The sequence below is a fragment of the Marmota flaviventris genome, chromosome 9, assembly GCF_047511675.1.
Source record: "Marmota flaviventris isolate mMarFla1 chromosome 9, mMarFla1.hap1, whole genome shotgun sequence".
Lineage (NCBI taxonomy): Eukaryota > Metazoa > Chordata > Mammalia > Rodentia > Sciuridae > Marmota > Marmota flaviventris.
The window spans coordinates 69,333,660-69,355,409 of record NC_092506.1 but is presented as its reverse complement, the minus strand read 5'-3'; positions in this window follow the sequence as shown (position 1 = coordinate 69,355,409).

The window sequence follows — 21,750 nt, the reverse complement described above, 5'->3', positions numbered from 1 at the left end:
TTATGAATCACAAATGTCCCATTTGTGATTCCCAATGGTGAAAAGGCAAATAGGTAATTAACAAACAGACAAAAGAATGCTATACAGGGTAGGGCTGTGGCTCAGGTAGCATGCATGAGACACTGGGTTCCATCCTCAGCAGCACATAAAAATAAAATAATAGTTACTGTGTATTTTTTAGTTTATCTTAAACTAAAAAATAAATATTTAAAAAGTGCTATATGACTTAAGGAAAATACTTAAATATTTTAAAAATAACTGTCCTATTTCTTAACCAATTAATCATTAAAAATGAATCTTGAGAATAATTTCTCAACAGGACACCAAAAATGTTGGGGGTGAAATAGCATTTGAATCCAGTGCAAAGAACACCAAAAGACTGTTCTTGAGATAAATGCAGGTTTACACACATTAAAATGAAACGAACTTTAATTTCTGTATAGTTAGGATAAGTATGGTTACGAATTCTACACACAAAATTATGATTATTGGCATAAACAGGACTCATAAGTTTAATTTTTATCTAAAATTAAAACTAAAAATATTTGAATATTTATTATTAAAGTTACTGTGAAAGTGTTTATAAAATTGAACTTAATCTTCAGAAAAATGGGGTGGTATGATTACCACAAATAGAGCTATTGAGGCTCAATGAAACTGATGAATGAATTTGTTTTTCATAAACTTAAAAAGTAGAAAAGTCTGGATTTAAACTCGATTACTAAGTGGTTCATAATCTACCAACACCTCTCATCTCCTTGTTGGTCTGAGGATGGCACTTTAAGCATTTAAGCATTTCTATAATAACCTTTTTTTCCCCCTGAATCCCAGGACTCATTCATTTCTGGATGTGGCCATTTTCTTTATCAGTTGAGAAATCCCCAGAGTTTCTGACTTTTGTCATTTTGTCACACCCACATATGGCAGAGAAGTTAAGGGTGATGGCAGGAGGTGGAAGTTCCTGAGAGGTGGTACCTAGAGCCTGGTGGAAGTAGAGATGGTAGGTGTCAGATATTCATACCAACTCCAGTCAAAGCCTATATTTGGTATAATGTTTCTACCAAGAGACCTAAATGCTTTATTTTTTTTTTTCATAACTCTCTTTATAAACTTCAATTCTTGGTTATAAGTCAGGATTTTTCTATTATCTTGTCATGTTATTTTCCCAGCCATTCCTTCATTTTTCTTTCTTTCTTTCATTTTTTCCCCTCCGTTTTGCCCCTGAGTATTAGTTTTGGAGCTGTCCAGGAAGAAATCAAATATGTCCTAAAAACCTATTTTGATAAAAATGGGTTTTCATGGTCCCCATAGTCCAAGAGCCTGCCGAGAACAAAACTCCCATCCTGAGACACCTACAGCTTGAACACAAAGTTTTCACATAGCCACATGCAGCAAGCTGAGCTCTCTTTTATAGAAATTGGCCTTTTCAATGGTCTTTTATGAGATAATTAAAGCCTCTCATCCCTAAGCCCTCTGTGGGGGTTTTGGTCTCCTTCCTCAGGTGAAGCTGGTCCTTTCTCTCCTTGCAGGGCTGTGTTCTTTTCTTGGACTCCATTCTTGCTGCTTGCAGGGGGATGATTCTGAGTCCCCTCTGGCTGATGCATGCTAGCCTGCCTGTTCTTACCTTTGATGTCTTTTCATCCTGTCAGTGCTTCTTGGAGAATTGGAACATGTCCATCCCATGAATTTGCCTGGTGTTCTGGAGCTTCAACAAATTCTGACTTTTCAATTCTCACCCAGCTGTGTTATACATAATTTTTATGCTGAACTCCTGTTTGCTGTTTCATCATTTTTGCTTTCAGCAGACCCTGGTTTTATATGTCGGCTCTTAGAATTTGTACTTTGTATACAGTAGAATAGGAGACAGTGGGATTTCAGATGATATACCAAATGATATTTCCAGGGCTGAAATCATGGACACGTGTAGCTAATGTGAATTTGAGGATGTTGATTAAACTTTGAACTTCTGTTTCTATTATATACAAAATTAGAATAATAACAATATCTATTTCCTGTGGTTTGATGAGAATTAGATGAGGTAAAGTTTGTATAACTCTTAATCAGCTCATAATAGATTTTTATTAACTGTCCTATTTTCCAAGCATGACTTTTACCAAAGGACTTTTACCAACTTCGTCATAATTATGAATTAAAACAACTGTACATTTGACAAATTAAGAACTTTATTCCAGTTTTATAAAGAAGAAGCAGAACCAGAAAAGTAAGGTAACTTGTTCACAGTCATGTAGTTGATGTCACCCCTATATGATCAAACTAAAACAGAACCTCCCTGTTCTGATTCCATGTGTTTCTTTTTTAGCAGTCAGTTTTCCTTTCTTTTCTTCTTTTTGTTAATAATCTCTGTTATCTCTTCCTGGACTTCAGAGAGTATACTGTACATCACAGTTTTATATATGTATTTATTGATTAAATGTGTTGAATATTCAAAGGAAGAAATTGCTCACGGTCTGTATAAATATTCATGTCTAGTGTTATTTCAGAGAATTATAATATTTTACTTTAATAATGTTTATTATTTTGCAATGTAAATATAATCTAAGGCATGTGAGGTACAAGAGAGCAAAACTACAGCTGTTTTGTTTGCTTAAACAAAAAAAATCAGCTATAGGTCTGATCCTAAAATGCCCTCAAACTTTTGGGGGTCTGCCTTTTTTCTACATTGACTTCCTGCTATTCCTACCTTCCACTTCATACTCAGCAAATTTACTTCTGTTCTCTATTCACTGTGCATATACCATGTGCCTTTATGTCCATGTTGCTCTATTTTCCAGCAATGCTCACTTTCAGGAAATCACCGTCTGAATCAATCACAAGAAACTTGAGAAAAGAGGCTGTTTTTTTAAAATCTCTGGTCTTCAATTCCCATCCTGATAAAGCAGGCACAAACATTTTAATTTTGTCATGTATTTTAGTCATTAATTAATGTGTATTCACCACTGGACTGTGTTACATGTACAACCTATGTGTTTCTATACACATTCTCTGGTCTTCTCACCAGCCATTCCATAGATGACACTATTATATGCAGTTGACTAATGGGGTGACAGCTCCAAGAAGGATGATATCACCTTTGCCCAAATTAACCTAGGGTATTAGGGAAAGAACTAGAAAAATACTCAATGACCCATTTACGTTGTTATCCAACTGGATCTGGACCACATCTTAATATCATTGATCATGATCAACACTACTATAATATATTTATACAATGGTGATTTTCTTACATTTCATAGCTTCTCCATAACCATGTCTGAAAAATCAGAATATGGCACATTTCATTCCATGAAAAAAAAGTTGTATGCTGCAAAAAGCTCTGTACCCATTCCAGTTCTCATAGTGTTAGTATATGGTCAGGAAGTTCTTGGAGGCTAGAGATACTGTTGAAGACTCAGCTTTGTCACATTTTAGTTGAAAAGTTACTAAGGAAGTTCAAGATTACAAGTAAGCAAAAATGTAAAGCATAAAGATAATACATGAGTGATCATGCTATCTTCTAGAAGTCACAGAAATAGTTAAAGTCTCTTGAATCTGGAGCTATCTCTGGATTGGTCAACCAGTTGTTTGATTTATGAGGATGTATGCATGACAAGCAAGTATTTGTAATGAGATATTCTGGGATGGTTACTAGGAATTTGGGCATTTGGCTACAGTGAAGAAGTTGGAGTAACAATAACAAGACAATAATTAAACTTTGTATTTTATACATTATTTATATGATAATCTGTAAAAGAGGAGGGGCCAAGTGATATTAAAAATAATGGTTTTGGAATGAGTAAAATAGGGTTCCTTTGCCAATAACGTGGTGGAAATATATGCTAATTACTAATACTCACTTTTTGCATCCTTGACTATTCAGTGTGCATAAGCAATTTAAGGATTTCAAAGGATCACTCTTGTTTATTTTAAGGGATTACTTTTATTTATGTTGCATAAAATATATTTTTAATCCTCAATTTTTATGTGCTTTAATATCATGCACTGGTTAAGCAGAAAAATTGAAAACAATAGTAAAATTTTGTGATGCCCTTGAAGAATTCCCAATGTAATATGCAAAATTCTTTAAATGGAAAGCAAACTTACTTTATTCAAATCCTTTGATAAATATTTTGTTTTATAAATAGAGGCATAAGTTATCTTTATATTATCTAATATAATTTAATAATGCAAATTATTATACCTGCCTAAAGGAATAGTCTTTAAAGTATTTAGAAGTACTCACAATTTAAAAAATCCATACATTATATTCTACAATTACAAGTATTTAGAATCAATTTGAAAATGACTTTGCTATTAAATAGGTTAAATAGCTTCCTTTTTTAGAAACCAATACCCTCAGAGGTTATAGGACTCCTCCAAGGAAATAGAACCTGGGTCACTTTCATTCCAGTTCATTGACATAACTAAAAACTCTTAACCCTTCAGATACTCTGTGGAACTTTCTAAAACCAGATTCACTTTCAGATGAGCTAGAAGTAAGAAATTTAAAGTATTTCATAACTCAGACTACCCATGGCTATTCTAATTTGTCTACATTTGTACCAGTGAGCTATTTTCCATGACACTTGTATTGACAGCTATCTTCCAAAATAATGAAGCCTCAATATAATCAGGAGAAAGTCTAATTTCATAGCCAGATATTACAAGGTCTATGCTTACTTTTATTGCCTTACCTCTTTCATTGTCTCCAAACTACTCACCAAACTTCAGAGACCATTTGTAACATCTTTGTATTCTGCCATCTCCAAACTCTTGCTCAGATTGTTCATTGGCTAATATGTATTATGCCCCTTTTCATGGATAGCTCTTCAAACCTGAGTTTAGACACTGATTACCACAGAAAAGCCTTTCCTTGGTACTCTTACCCCAATAAAGCAACTTCCTTCTCTGTGTGGTCTTGTCACACCCTGTGTATCCCTATCACAGTGTGTTCTAGACCAGTACTACTGTTGCCTATTTATTACTGTTCCTTCCTACGTAATGCTTAGGCCTGTTCCATGTTTTGTCTTCAGCAATTAATTTTGCACAATTTAGGAGCCAAAAAACTTAACTGTGTATCTATATTATATAAAACATTAAAATATCAATATTGCATTTAAATGTAGCATTATATGTTAGAAGATATTGTCTTTTGGACATTAACCATATAAAGCATGAATCATGAACAAAATCATTGGGTTCTATTTTCAATATGAAAAAAGTTGCCTCTAATAGTATCAGAAGAGAGATTCAGAACATGAGGAGAGATTCAGATGTACAAAGAAAACAAGTATCTGATATTGTTTCATGATAGAATTTTTAGAAAATCCCCTAGTGATCTAAAAAAAGTGCATTTATATAGTTAGAATGTACATTTTTATTTTGGATTCATCATTTTTATTACTGCATATGTAAAGAAGAGGAGTGAAAAAAGAAGTACAGCTCACACAACAGTTTCTGCTGTGTCTATCATATGATCACTCTATGGATTAGAAAATACTGGAATTTAAGACCTTAGAAGTGGCTGCACTCGATTAATTAGCAAAGGAAATATAAGTTAAATTTGTCTCAAATGGTCAGACAGATGGTTTATGAAACAACAAGAATTGGAAGCTAAGTCTGATCTCTAATTCTAGAGTAGTGCTCATTCTACCCCACATAAACTAACAAGAGTGGACGTGTTTTTAGTACCTTAAATTGAAAATCTTCTCAAATACATTATTTACCCTGTGAAAGAATTTTAATTTTTATACTCAATACAGGAAAAAAAATGTAGATTTTTTGCTATGTCAGATTGTAAAATAAATCTTTGGAAAATGAATGTATTTTATCCTGGGGAATCCAAGGATAGAAAAGCTGTGTTAAGAAGATTAGAGTTTCTGGGTTTTGTTTAGTATTTGGACTATTGTAAACAATCTTGAAATTCAGTTATTTAATTCACTCTTTACTGACCTTCTGTATACCAAGAAAACTTCATGTGCTATAGAGGATCAACTGATGGAGGTAAACCCTTTTGTATTATTAAAGTGCCTTTGGGCTACTATAGAAGTAAAGAACATTTTGTTGTTATTGTTGTTGACTCAGAGGACATGTCACTCCACAACTATGATTTTGATAAATCCTATTAATTATGAATTCTCACAAACATTACATATATTTCTCTTTTAAAATATGACACATGCAATATTGTTGTGTGGTTTTATATATGCATTCTTAAGCTAATCTCAAGATAATTGCAAATTGACAGTCATTCTTCATAGAACTATTTATGTAAATTTGCATTCATTTATTTACCCATTAACATATATATAAGATTTATTAAAGACCAGGCACCATTCTAAAAAATTTACCATTTCTTACACATTGATTATTGAATGAAGGTAAATGAACAATCAGGTGTGTATAAGGTAGAAAGTGAATGTAGAGAGTAAATAATTGAGAGAAATAAATTCTTTCATCAGAAGGGATCAGAAGATTGCTTTTCAGAGAATATGGGTTTGATCTGGGGTGAGAAGTATGATAAGGATTTGGATACTTAGTCAATGAATATTCATAAAGCAGCACCAGGCCAAAGAGTGACTCACATCACTACTTGAAATTCCATGTTATTAGGAAATTTGGTAACTCTTCTTGCCTCAGTTGCTCTAGGTGAAAAATAGGTATGAGAGTCATAGCTGCCGTACATGTTGTTGTAAAGTATAAGCTCACATGAGGCATATTCATGGAAAATTGTTGTCCAGAAATATTTGAGTTTATTTCAATGGCCAACTTGTCTGTCTGTAGGCTAATACCACACAGCTTTGATTACAATGGATTACTAATATATTTTGAAATTTGGAAGCGAGATATCTGCAAGTTTTATCTTTCGCTCATGAAATTTTTTGGCTCTTTGGATCATTTTTTGGTTACATACAAATTTTAAGAATTTTTTTCTATTTCCCTGTAAATGAAATTGGAATTTGATAGAATCGCAACATAACTATAAAAGTTTTGAGTGGCATCCATATTTTACCATTATTAATTCTTCCAATCCATAATGTGCTTCTACTTATTTCTTTATTCTCAATTTCTTTCATTAATGCTTTATAAATTTCAGCATGCAGATCTTTCACTTTCTAGCTTTACTCCTATTTTATTTTCTAAGGGCAGTATCTTCAAAGATGGTGTTGTAAAAACTGAAATTACACATGCAGAAGAATGAAATGAATCTTATTTTTTTACCATATAAGAAAAACAAATTGAAATGAAAAAAACAAAAAAGACTTAAATATGAGACCTGGAACTTTGAACTTCAGGACAAAGACGTTGGGTAGGGCTCTACAATATTGTCTGGGCAATAATTTTTTGCATAGGCCCGAAAATAATAGGCAACAAAAACAAACATAAACATAGTTTAATGGAATTGCATTAAACTAAATATGTTCTTTACCACAAAGGAAGATAACCCACAGGTTGAAAGAAAAATTTTTGCACATGGTATGTCTCATAAGTAGATAATAGCCTAAATATATAAGAAATTCAAACAACTCAACAGTAAGAAAACAAATAATTCAATTAAAAATGGGCCAAAGATCTTAATAGACATTTCTCAAAAGAAGAAATATGAGTGGCCATCCAGCATATGAAAAATGTTCAACATTTTTGACATCAGGAAAATGCAAATGAAAACCCCAAGGAGTTATCATCTCATGCTTACTCAAATGGTTATTACCAAAAATAAAAACAGGGCTGGGGATGTGGCTCAAGCGGTAGCACTCGCCTGATATGCGTGGGGCGTTGGGTTCGATCCTCAGCACCACATAAAAATAAAATAAAGATGTTGTGTCCACAGAAAACTAAAAAATAAATATTAAAAAATTCTCTCTCTCTCAAAAAAAAAAAAACAAGTGAGTAAATAAATAAAAACAAATGAATCTTTGTGTTTAAACTTTGATGCTATCCCCTTTATATTTTATTACATATGTGCAGATAATCCAAAAATATCTTAAATCTGAAGCACTTCTAGTATAAACCAGAAGGGTAGTCAAGCTATAGTGAATTCAGAAACCCTGTTCTTGAGAATATCACTTTGATGCATCACTTTGGTGGAGAATACAGAAAAGCATATGTGAGTTTATGGCTGGGATTTTGTAATGGATACTGTTTCTGGTGTTTTTAACAGTACCCTAGAATTTCCCTATTGGATAAAATGAGTCATCATGAGCAGAGAGAAGAGAACTGCCTTCAGTTATTGTAGCCTGCATTCATGTACCATAAAAGCCCTAATAGCAACATCATGAAGCATGGATTAATACTCATACTGGAAGGATATTCAATATCAGACAATCTTAACACAGCTTCCATTGGGTAAATTTAAGACTTCTTGTGAATATTAGAAGAAAAAAATCCCACACAAATATGGAAACATAATTATGCTGAGGCTGGCAAAGGCCTTTCCTTTGTAGGAAAGACAGTCTGAACATGAATTCATAAAGAACGAAATGTTAGGAAGATATTGAAGATCAAGGAATGTAAGTCCCTGTCTTAGATGCTTTCGTGCATATTATCTCATTTCAGTAAAATATAGCCCTTTAAGGGAGGCCTTGTTAGCAATTGCAGTTTACAGATTAAATATATTAATTCAAAAAGGCTACACAAAGCCAGGCGCCCCGTGCATGCCTGTAATCCCAGCAGCTGGTGAAGGGCTAAGACAAGAGGATTTCAAGTTCAAAGTCAGCCTTAGCAAAAGCAAGGCACTAAGCAACTCAGTGAGGCCCTGTGTCTAAATAAAATACAAAATAGGTCTGGAAATGTGCCTTAGTGGTCGAGTGCCCCTTAGTTCAAGCCCTGGTACCAAAAAAAAAAAAAAAAAAAAAAAAAAAAAAAGACTACATGAGGTACAGCATGAATTGGAATTTAATTATTTTAGCCATCACTCCAGTCCTCACACACATTCTTCTCATAATAGATGGGAATCCAAACTAGTGCAAAACTTAACCTATCATCTAACAGTAATTTGAGTTCAAATGGAGCAATGTGTGGACATTGGGTATTACTAGCAGAAAAATCACAAGTAAAAGAGGTAATCATTAATATTAACAAAGATAGGTGAATTCAGTGGCTTTCACAATCGCCTAGTCTGAATGTTGATTGAGATTAGAATATGTCTGCTTTAGTATTGTTTTGTTAGAATACATTAATATTGAGTCCTTCTTAAATCCTGGGCCAGCAGTAACTGAACAAACGTAGACATGCTCAGAGAATGAGTGAATTCAGGAGGGAGCAGAAGAGATAGACAAGCTAGAGAAAAAACATAAACCAGGGAAAAGGAACATGAAGTGAAAGTGATCTTACAAGAAAGAAAAAGAAATGTGAAGTAGATACCTATCAAACTGAGGGACCACCATTCATCTATAAAGGGAAGAAGTTCTGTCTTGCTCACACAGAGCACTGCTCTGATCAAATTCTTCACAGAATCTTAGCAGCACATTCCTCAGAGAATGACAGGGATGACAGACATCTAGCTGGGTGTCTCATCCTCTGAAAGTGTAATTTAAATTGACATGGTCAGTCTGTAAATGAGGTAGGGTAGGAATAGAGGAGATTTTCAAATGTGTACCTCACAGTTTAACCTGCAGGCAGCCTATACTGGCTTCGAAAGAAAATATGAAGAACTTGAAAGACCCCTATACACCTACAGAACAGTAGAAAGATAAATGGAGGAGGGTGGTAAATAGGATGGAGGAGAAAATGGAAATGATTTACATTCAACTATCTTTCATGTTCTTCCATAGCACTTATTATATCCGTATTCTATTAGTCTGATCATGTAGTATAGCAGATTTGAGCATTGCAGTTTCAAGGTTGGATTTATTAGTTATAATTTTTAGTTACAATTTTTAGTTTTTAGTTACAATTCCAGCCAGATTATTTTGCTTATTTCTATTTTGGTTTTCTCATATGCAAATTGGCTTACTTATTTTACACATTTTTAAAAATTTCTGAGTATTAAATAAGCCAGGTCATACAAATGTCATGTAAATGATACACGTTAAATATATCTTATGGTGTTTTGTGTTATGTCAGGTTAGGTTTAGAATTTTAACATGTTATGGGGACACTTTAATGACATTTCATTTATTTTAAATTGTTTAAGAAAGCAGTGATAAAACTCAAGGCAAAAAACTGTGATTATAGGTAGTTTGAGATTCCACGATACAAGGACAACTGAACTACTGTAAACTCTTTATAATTAGTTCATCAAAATTAATGTTAAATTTTTGATTATTAAATAACTGAAAGTGTACTTACATTTAATTAAAAATACACAAATATAAAATTTTTATTCATACAATTTGCATATTCTTGCACAATCTATATTTTTATCTATATAATAACATATCATTGGTAATAACATAATAACAACCTGTAATGACATAAGAAAATATATATCATATATATACACTTAGGAAGTTTTCTCCAGAGAAACAGAATCAATTAAATAGATGGATTAGTTAGATACATGTATGGACAGATAGATGAGAGCTGAGAGGGGATTTATTATGGAAATTGTTTTATGTGATTAGTGAAGCTAAGAATTGTGTCCTACTATTGGCCAACTGCAGGCTGCAGACCCAAGGAAGTCTGTGGCATAGCTCAATTCAAGTTAGAAAGCCTTTGAAGCAGAAAGGTAGTGTAAATGTTCAGTCCAAGGTGAATGTCCTGAAAACCTTGTGGGGGCAGGGAGGGGAGTTTCTAGTGCAAATCCTGGAGTCCAAAAGGAGAACCTGGATTTCTGATTTCCAAGGCCAGGAGAAGAGTGTCCCAGCTCCAGTAGAACAAGATAGAGGTGGTGTTGGTGGTGGGGAACTTCTCTCTCTTTTGTTCTATCTGGATGCCCAAACAATTGGATGGTGCCCATCATATGAGGAGCAGATCTTCCCCACTTACTCCACTGACTCACATGCCAATCACATCCAGAAACATCCTCACAGACACACCCAGAAATAACACTTTACAGGCTATCAAAGTATCCATTTTGGAAGAGATAAAATTATAATGTTCAGAGTTTTTTCCTAAAAACATTTTAGGGAATTAAATAAAGCTACTAGAATTTTAAAAATATTTTAATAAACTACAAGCAATCAGGAACTGCATTGGAGTAAAATTATTTTTTCCTTTGCTCTCAAGAGAATCAGAAAAATATCTAGCAAGGGATTCAGGAGAAAATGCCTTAATCTCTATAAGGAACACAAATCATAAACCAATTCTGGAATTAAAGATTGTGAATGAGAAGAATATAACTTATAAAGATCTTGACAGTTCTCAAATTTATGCATATAATATCTAATCAACTAATTTTAGATTGTTTGTATTTGGTATATTTATATATATATTTTTTAAAATATGGTGAGTATGGACCACTATCTCACACATTTGAAAATTATATAAAATCTTTAATACCACAAACTCCTTCCTTTAGAAAAGTACAGACAAATATATATTTAATAATTTAGTATAAGGTGAAGGTAGGATTCCAATGTTATGCAAGAATAATATCTATACAACTATTGGTAGTGAAACAAGAAGCCTAAGCCATACAAACTTACTTTTAGGAAATAATGGATAGAACACAAGATTGACAAATAATGATATCATATTGTCCCTTTTTGGGAAGAACAAGTGTCAACATAAGTGTCTAAAGATGAGAATAATTTAATAGTTATATAAAGAATCAAGTTATGTACATTCATAATAATGCAATAAAATATCTACTAATTTGTAAATATATTCATGACCTGTTTTCAAAAAATACAAAATCATATCAATCATATAATTCCACTTATATGTTATTTCTAATATATGTCTACAGCATATATTAAAATCAAAATCAGTATCTTAACAACTGCTTTTGCCATGGAATGGGAACATCTAGATAACATTTAAATTTTTTAGTTATTTTTGTAACTAATGTTCAAGAATTTATACCTCAACCTTTGTAAAATATGGAGCCATTAAAAGATTTTAAATCTGGTAAAAAACAAACAAACAAACAAACAAACAAAAACTATTATTTTCTAAATTTTAACATTGTGATGAACACATATTAATTTGTCAATACATTTTAGATGGTATAAAGAATTCACTCAAATATATGCCTGTACAAATTATTGTGTTAAATCAGAATTTCTACTTCTTGAGTCCTTTCTCTCCTTTTATTTTGGAGAAGGCGGTGACTGATTCCTGAAGACCTTCCCCTCTCACAAGGGGTTGGCAGCTGCTGTTGTGCTATTTGCTTTACAGATTCTTACTATCTGATAGTCACACGCTGCAGAACATCAAGTGCTAAAAGCCACAATCCCTTGAGAAAACTCACTTTTTAATAAGGATTTAAAGAATGTTCTTTGTTTTCTTTTTCTTAGCTCTTCCTTTTTTATTCTCCCTTCTCAGACAAATATTTCCCTAGAGCCTTGAGAAAATTGCACTTCTTTTTCTCAACATGTCCTTGAGACATTGCAGGATCCCTGTATGTCAGCACCTGTCTACTTCAGCTCCTGACAGTGCATAGCAGTATTGACTTACTACCAAACTCACCTTGCATTTCAGGCCCCTGGTCGATAAAATCTGAGTATGGCTGTATTGAAGAAATTTCTTTTCTAGTTGAGGTTGGGAAGAGGGTGAGAAAATCTTTTGTAAGTCAGGGCTTAGGTTTTAACAGGATGCCAGGGGCTTTTGTGCATGTTCAACTGGGGCTGTTCTATTCATAGTCCAGCCAGCCTATTCAGTCTTCCACAGAGTTCCTGTCAGTCCAATATCTTCCATGACTTGGGTACAATCATTGAAGCTTCTAAGAAGGATGGACATAAACACTACTAGTTTTTGTTGTTGTTTTGATTCTCCATTAAGACTTTGTTTGCAACTATTTTGATAGATCTATTCTATCTTTAACTACTCAAATTTCCCCGACTGAAAACTAGCCCTTCTGTATTGATGTCACAGATTTCTTGCTAAACAATAGATCCTAACTGCCTGTAAAGGATATTTTTTGGTAAAACTTTTATTTCCCATATCTGAAATGAGCAATTTCCATTTCTGAAAAAAATATTTAATCCAAGGATTACTTTGTCATCTAGCCTGTTATTTATGTAAAACCTGGAAGAAAATCCTATGAAAAATCCTTGTTTTAACCCTTCCCATCCGGGCAATTTCTGAATCTAGTTGACAATATATAACTAGTATATTTCAAACATATTCAATATTATTCTAACTGTATTGCCATGATGATAATTGATTTTTTGGTAGTTTTATTATTGCAACTAGTTTTGTTGAATCAATTATTCTCCACTCCAATGCATACTCAATATTGCCACCAACATAAGAGTTTGATATTGTATTATATGTTAATTTAAATGATGCCAAATTAATGGTTTGCTTAAGTGAATTGTTTTCTTTCGAACTTTATTTTGGCAATGGATCTAATTAAATTTCAATTATTATTGTGAATTGTTAATTTAATACAAAACATTCATAAAAGAAGAAAAGTATTTAGTGATGATCATCTTCAACTAATTATCCAGAGAAATATCTTAAAACTATTTTGGCACTCATGTGTGCATTTCTTCTCAGAAGTCAGATTCATACTAGACAAACTTACAACTAAACTTTGATCATAAGATTCAGCCCTTCAAGGAAGAAATAATACTAAAATAACATAGATCAATCCTTTATTTTATAAATGGAGAAATAAAAGCACAAAAAATTGAGTTATTGTTTCTAGTCTGTCATCCACAAGATTTATAAACTCCCTGAGGTCAGGAACTGCATTTTGTTGAACATTCTATTCTCACCATCTGGCCCAGGAAGCATTCACTTTTGCTGAATGAATGAAGATACATTTTGATTAGGATAGAGGGGAGGGACCTGGATTATACCAACATCTCAGTCTCCTGGGTAAATGCAAACTCAAGTTAAAATAGGAAATATTTATTGAGGGCTTATTCTGAGTGATGGATAACTCAGAGTACTTTATTTTATATCCATGATACATTGAAATTCCATTTAAAATAACTGATTATTTTTTAATCCTGTGTTGACAGATACTATTAGATCAGTCTCCATTTTGTAGACTGGGAAACTGAGGTACAGAATGATTACACACTTTGCTACAAAGGTCAAACATCCAGAAAGTGGTAAAATAACATTTGAACCTGATTAATCAGAAACCGGAGAACATTCTTAACCTTAACTCGCTGCACTTTATTCAGAGCTATACAGTAAAATTCTCCAACTATGGAAGATTAAACATTCACAAAGGAATAAACCTATTGAATTTTATTTTGTTCTTGACAGAAATAAAAAAAATTAATCTTTTTAAGTTCATTTTTTCACATTTTGTATTATGGGAGACAATATTAACTTCATGAAAATCTAAATGGTTTTAGGGGCCATGCCTAAAATTCAAACGATATTGCTTTTTTCCATGAGATGATTGTAGAGCAATTTATGTTACTACTGAAAATCTATCATTTCTAAGTGAGAAGGCCAAAGAACTGATGACTTTTCAGCTAAATTAATTTTTATTTCAAACTTCTCACTTTGTACTTTGGAAAAGAGTAGGAGTAAAACATTGACTTAACCTGGAACAATTTATAGCTGCATGTAATGGAAACTAAGTCAGAGGGATGAATTTTATATATATATATATATAAATTATATATATATATATATATATATATATATATATATATTGCTATTATCATAAAGTTCAAAGATAACAAATGCTGGCAAGAATTTGGAGAAAAAAGGAGCCCTTACACTCTATGATGGGTTTGTAAGTTAGCTCAGTTATAGAAAAATATATAGAACTTTCTCAAAAAATTAAAAATATAACTTCCATAAAACCAGCAATTCTACTAGTGGGTATGTTATCTAATGGAAATAAAATTAGTCTGGTGAATGTATGTCTGCACTCGTGTGTTCATGCAGAACTGTTTATATATATAACATTTGATGATTCCCATGTGGGATCTTTAAAAATACCATTTCATATTCAGATTCTTTTGATGTTAAAAATTATTTATAGCACACATTCATGTACTTAGTGTATGGTAGGCTTTCTAAAAAGAATTTAAATGAGTGAATGAAGGATTAAGATTACCTCTGAATATAATGCACCAATATTCTCAGAAGGATATCTTCTAGAACCTCATAAAAACAGGTGTCTTCAAAAAAAACAAACAAACAAACAAACAAACAAACAAAAAAAACATTAAGTGCATTTAGTCAAAGGCACATGGGTTTAAAATAAATCTCCAATGTTGGAAACATCTGAAAGACTGATGCCTGCCAATTCCGACGAGTCAGGTGATATGTAGATAAAGAGAATCCTTGGCATAAAGGAGTGGGCTTGCTTATGTCACCTTCCATTTGCTAGCTGTGTGATTCTGAACCTTGTTTTTTAATCAGAAAATAAGTTTTTCTCTGATACATATTAGACACAGAATGTTTTCTAAAATGTTAATCCCTTCAAAACATAAATTAGAAGCAAATCTATGTATAGAATTTTCTATATACACAATCTTTTCATTTGTCATTTCTCCTTGAGATCCTAGGCCACATAGAATTGTTGTAGGAAACTTCATAGATATTAGAACAAGCATATAACATGCCCAAACATGTTTTCATTTTTCCTATATAGTTTACAAATAAAATACTTCATTTTTTTCATTACATGTGTTTTTATTTGCAATTTCTACATCTGACAAGTTGTTTGTACCCAGAATATATAAGGAACTCAAAAAAACATAATAGCAAAACGACAACACCCAAATTGAAAATGGGAAATAGAGCTAAGCATGGTGGTACATGTCTGCAGCCTCAGAAACCTGGGAAGCTGAGACAGGAGGATCATAAGCTTGAGGCCAGCCTCAGCAACTTAGTAAGACTATCAGAAACACAGCAAGATCCTTTCTCAAAAATAAAAAGGGATAGGAATGTAGAACTCAGTGGTAAGGCTCCTCTGTTTTCAATCTCAAGTACCATTTCCCCCAAGAAGGAAATAGACCTAAGGATATGTTTCTCAAAAGACATGATACAAATGGCCAGCAGGAACTTGAGGGGGAAAAAAAAGCTCAACACCACTAATCACCGTGGAAATGCAAATTAAAACTAGGAGCTATCATCTCATCCTAGTACAAATTGCTATTATCATAAAGTTCAAAGATAACAAATGCTGACAAGAATTTGGAGAAAAAAGGAGCCCTTACACTCTATGATGGGTTTGTAAGTTAGCTCAGTTATAGAAAAAGATATAGAACTTTCTCAAAAAATTAAAAATATAACTTCCATAAAACCAGCAATTCTACTAATGGGTATGTTATCTAATGGAAATAAAATTAGTCTGGTGAATATATGTCTGCACTCATGTGTTCATGCAAAACTGTTTACAGTAGTCAAAAAATGGAAACAACCTACATGTCCGCCAACTGATGAATGGATAAAGAAATTGTAGTACATAATATGTGTGCGGAATGATATTTGACCTCAAAAAAGATGGAATCCTGTCATTTGTGGCCATGTGGATAGAACTGATGGTCATTATATCAAATGAAATAAGTGGGTACAGAAAGTAGAATCTAAAACTATGGATCAAAAAATTTAGAAGTGATGATTATCAGAGGCTGAGGACATTAGGGTGGGGTGGGACAGGGAAAGGTTTATTAGTGGCTTCTAAATTATAGCTAAGAACAAAAAGTTCTGGTGTGCTGTGGCAGAGTAGGGTGACTATAGATAGCAGTAATGTATTGTAATTTTTTTTTTTTTTTTACAAAAACAGGGCAGGAACTCAGGGGCATTCTACCACTGAGCTACATTGTTAACCATATTAATTTTTTTTATTTTGAGGAAGGACTTACGAAGTATCTGTGGTCTAAGTTGCTTAGGGCCTCACTAAATTGCTGAGTCTGGTCCTCGAACTTGGAATCCTCCTGTCTCAGCCTTCTGAGTAGCCAGGATTATAGGCATGACCAGCTAGTCATGTACTGTACATTTACAAAGAGCTGTAAGAAATGAGATTGATTTCACCACAAAGAAATAATTAATGTTTGAGGAAATAGATGTGTTAACCTATTTAAACATTACACAATGTATATGTAGAACAAAAATATGTCCTGGGACTCTATAATATGCCTAGTTTTTATCTTTATAAGTCAAATTTAAAATAAATAAATAAAAGCTCTCACCAAAAATAAATAAATAAATAATAATAATAATAATAATAATAATAATAATAATAATTGTGATGCTGTGCTTCTATTGAAATAAAAAAATGTATTTATCAAGATATATGAAACATAATACTGTCTTTCCCTCTTCAATTTACACTTGAAAGTGAATTACTCACTAAGAGGTTTGAAGTAGTTTCTTATTAAGGTTGAGAAATGTTAAGAGAAAAAAAAAAGACGTTGCAAAAGGTTCCCTCTTTTTTAGTCATGCCCTCTTGCTATCTGTTCAGTTTGAGCTTTCCAGCTAGAGTGCCTGCTCCGCCCTCCAGAGTTCTGTGCGACTATGTAGAGTCATTTATTTCTGAACTGCACTTGGTACCTTTCATGTCTAGAAGGGACCATCATCCCTCCAGCCCCAGTGAGTGCGATTTAATTCTGTTTAGATGACTCTTTGTTTAAATCTCAGTGGAATAGTACAAGAAGTAATATTGAAGCTCTAATTCAATAGAATATTTTCATGGGCTTCTTCAAAACATCACCCTTGGTAGAATATCATTAGCCTTTTACTCCTCAAGATTCTTAAATGTACTTCACCTGTGATGAGTATTCAGCAAATGCATGTTCTGCCTAATTTTTACAAATGTAATTTTTTCAGTGCCTGAGATACTGAGTAACCCTTTGTTGAGCCCAACAGAACCACGTATAATGACCACAGGTATACAAGCCAATTTGACAGCAGTAATTTAACAGGAAGCACAGCTTCTTTTTGTTTGTTCTTTCATCCAACACCATTTATTGAGTCCCTCATAGGTATCAAGAATGTTTTTAATCATTGAAGGGAAAACAACATTAAACAATTTATGTTGTTAACATGAAAAACTAAAATGATTGTGTAATATATACTGTATGGTGAAATTAATGAATCTCTAACCAGGATGTGAATATCTCTTTTGGTGTGGTCAGGAATAAAATAACTGAAAACAGAGATGCCTACACTAAGACAGCCCTTCACCTTCTAAGAAGAATAGCAGGTGCAGGCATGAATTGCAACAGAAGCAATGTATGGGGGCACTAGTTTATAAAATTTTCTTTGGTTGAATCAATAGTGTAAGTTGTTAGGGAAGTAGGTGTAGATGAAGATTATGGTATGGATATGAACAATCTTCAATTACAAAATAAAGTGTGTGGTGTGTGTGTGTGTGTGTGTGTGTGTGTGTACACACACACACAGGTGCTTTCAGAGAGTGAGATACTAATAGATAACATAATTATTGATTTGGAAAGTGGCTCTGAATGAGGACAAAATGGCAGTATGGAGAACTTATAAGGCTGTGATAATTTTCTAGGTCTACTATCTTAAATGTCTAACCAACGTAATAAAATTAGTTGCAGTAGAAACCAAGATTAAAACAACAACAACAAAAAAAAAACTTGATAGAAGCAAGTACCTTTTTTTTTTTTCCAAATGATCTAGAGCATTGTTTTTCCAAGTTTGCTTCTAGAAGACCAGTACCAGCGTCAGATGCAGACTGAATCTGAACACCTGAGGGTGTGGTGCAGAGGGTAAGGTAGCAATAATTATATTACAGCAACCATTTCAGGTTCTGCTGGTGTTCCTCAGTGTCTGGGAATGACTGATGGAAAGTTCCAAATGCACAGTGAGGATTGACACGTTCACTCACTATACATTCCCAAACACTTACTGATGTTAAGATATTACTGGTTTTGATATGCACTGCTACTTCATTTATCATTTTGAAATGCTCACAATTCACTTATTTTATGCCATCAACATTAAGATGCATTTCAATTTCAAAAGTGTTAACAAGTTGGAATGTACACCTTAGAAGTTACAAAACACTGTGTTGACACTCAAAAATCATATTGAATAAATATGGTGATGTTTAACAGAGCAGCATACTTCAGAGCTTATTCTCATCGAATTTTGAATCACCACTAGATAAAAACTCCATTCATTTATTTTTTTTTTTAATTACTTTTTGGGTTTGTTCTTTTTAGTTATGAATGACAGTAGAATGTATTTGACATATCATACATACATGGAGTATGACTTTCATTCTTGTGATTGTCCCTGATGTGAAGTTACACTGGCCATTGTATTCATGTATGAACATGGGAAAGTTATGTCAGATTCTTCCACTGTCTTTCCCATTTTTATACTTCCTTCCTTCCCCACACTGTCCCCTGTCAAATCCAGTGAATCTCCATTCCTCATTCCCCCCACCTGATGTGAGTTAGCATCCACATACCAGAGAGAACACTTGGCCTTTGCTTTGTTGGGGTTGGCTTATTTCACCTAGCATGATAATCTCCAGTTCCACACATTTACTGGCAAATGACATAATTTCATTTTTATTTAAGGCTGAGTAATATTACATTTTGTATATGTAGCACATTTTCTTTATTCATTCATCTATTGAAGGGCACCTAGTTTGATTCTATAGATTAGCTATTGAGAACTGAGCTGCTATCAACATTGAAGTGGCTATGTCACTGTAGTATGCTATTTTTAAGTCTTTTGAGTATATGCCGAGGAGTGGGATAAATGGATCAAATGGTGGTTCCCTTCCAAGTTTTCTGAGAAATCTCCATAACGCTTTCCAGAATGCTTGCATCAATTTGCAGTCCGTCCATCAATGTATAGTTTTACCTTTCCCCCGCATCCTCCCAACATTTATTATTCCTTGTGTTGTTGATAATTGTCATTCTCACTGGAGTGAGATTATAGTTTTAATTGCCATTTCTCTAATTGCTAAAGATTTTTAACATTTTTTACCTACAATTTTTTGACCATTCCAATTTCTTCTTCTGTGAAATGTCTGCTCAATTCCTTTGGCTATTTATTGTGTTATTTGTTTGTTTGTTTGTTTTTTTTTTTTTTTTTTTTGGTGTTAAGTATTTTGAGTTCTTTTTATACCATGGAGATTAATGCTCTATCTAAGGTGCAGGTGGCAAATATTTTCTGAAGGCTCTCTTTTCATGTTATTGATTGTTCCCTTTGCTATGAAGAAGCTTTTTCAGTTTGATACCATCCCATTTATTGATTTGTGATTTTACTTCTTGTGCTTAGGACTCTTGTTGAGGAATTCAGTTCCTAAGGTGACATGATAGAAATTTGGGCCTACTTCTTCTTCTAGTAGGCACAGAGTCTCTGGTCTAATTCCTAGACCAGAGTTTGAGATGAGATTTGTACTGGGTGAGAGACAGACTTTCAATTATATTCTACTATCTTTGGATTTCTAGTTTTCCCAGAACCATTGAAGAGACTATCTCTTCTCCAATGTATGTTCATGGTGCCTTTGTCTGTATGAGATAACTGTATTTATGTGGGTTTGTCTCTGTGTCTTCTATTCTGTAACATTGTTCTTCCTGTCTGCTTTCCTGTCAATACCATGACATTTTTTATTACTGTATCTCTGTAGTACAATTTAAGGTCTGGTGTTGTGATGCTTCCTGCTTCAATTTTCTTGCTGAAGATTGCTTTGGCTATTCTGGGCCTCTTATTTTTCTAAATTAATTTTATGACTGCTTTTTATATTTCTATGAAAAACATCATCAGAACCTGAATACAACTCTGGGGGACCAGACTACACAATACTTTCCCAAAATTTGCTGACCCTCACTCAGTTTAAGTATGTTCGTTAATCAAGAGCAAATCATTATGGAAGTACACATGCACATAAAAATTAAGTAGTTACTTCCATTCTCTTAAAATCACTTTAATTCCCTGAAAGAAGGAAAGTGATTTCTATAAGCTGGCTTTACCAGGCTGTTTTATAAAACAAACTAACAAAAACAAAAAAAATAAAACTTAATAAAATACAAATATACAAATATGCTACTGAAATATAAGATTCATTATCATCGTTCAAAAGAAAGTAGACTAACATTTTCAAGTTGAGCTATTTTTTTTTTTTCTAAAACCTTTTGCTCTGGGGCAGAGGCCACTTGCTGGCACCTACTAGAGCACAGTTTTCCTTCACTGATCTAGGTGTGAGTCCCATGAGTGCCAATTTTTAGTTACTGGTAAGTCAGTGAACTTCCTTAAAGTCCAGTTTCCTCATCTGTAAAATACTAGACGTACTAGACCTTATGCTCCAGGAAGTTATTGAGGATTATAAGAAATACGTAACTATTAATATGTTAAAGATTGCCTATGTCTATGTGTTATGGTGAGATTGCAATAAATCACTGAGTCAATCTTAAAGCAGGAGATGGAATCATCTTCATTACCCAGTAGGTAGTGTACCAGCTGGTGGGATGAGGAGGCAGGTTGCAAGTCTATACTACTCAACCACCTCCCAGGGTTAGAGCAAATGTTTTATAGTCCAAAACTACAAGTAAAGCATGTCAGTAATTAATCGTTAAGTGTCTGTTACTATGATTCAAAACCATAAACAAAAATCATGAGATCTAAAATCATAAGCAGAAGGGGAAGTGGGTCAAAATGACCCTCGTTGAGTACAGTTTAAAGAACATTAATATTCTATGAGGTTAAGGTACATTGCACAAGTGTATAAGAACAGAAGGA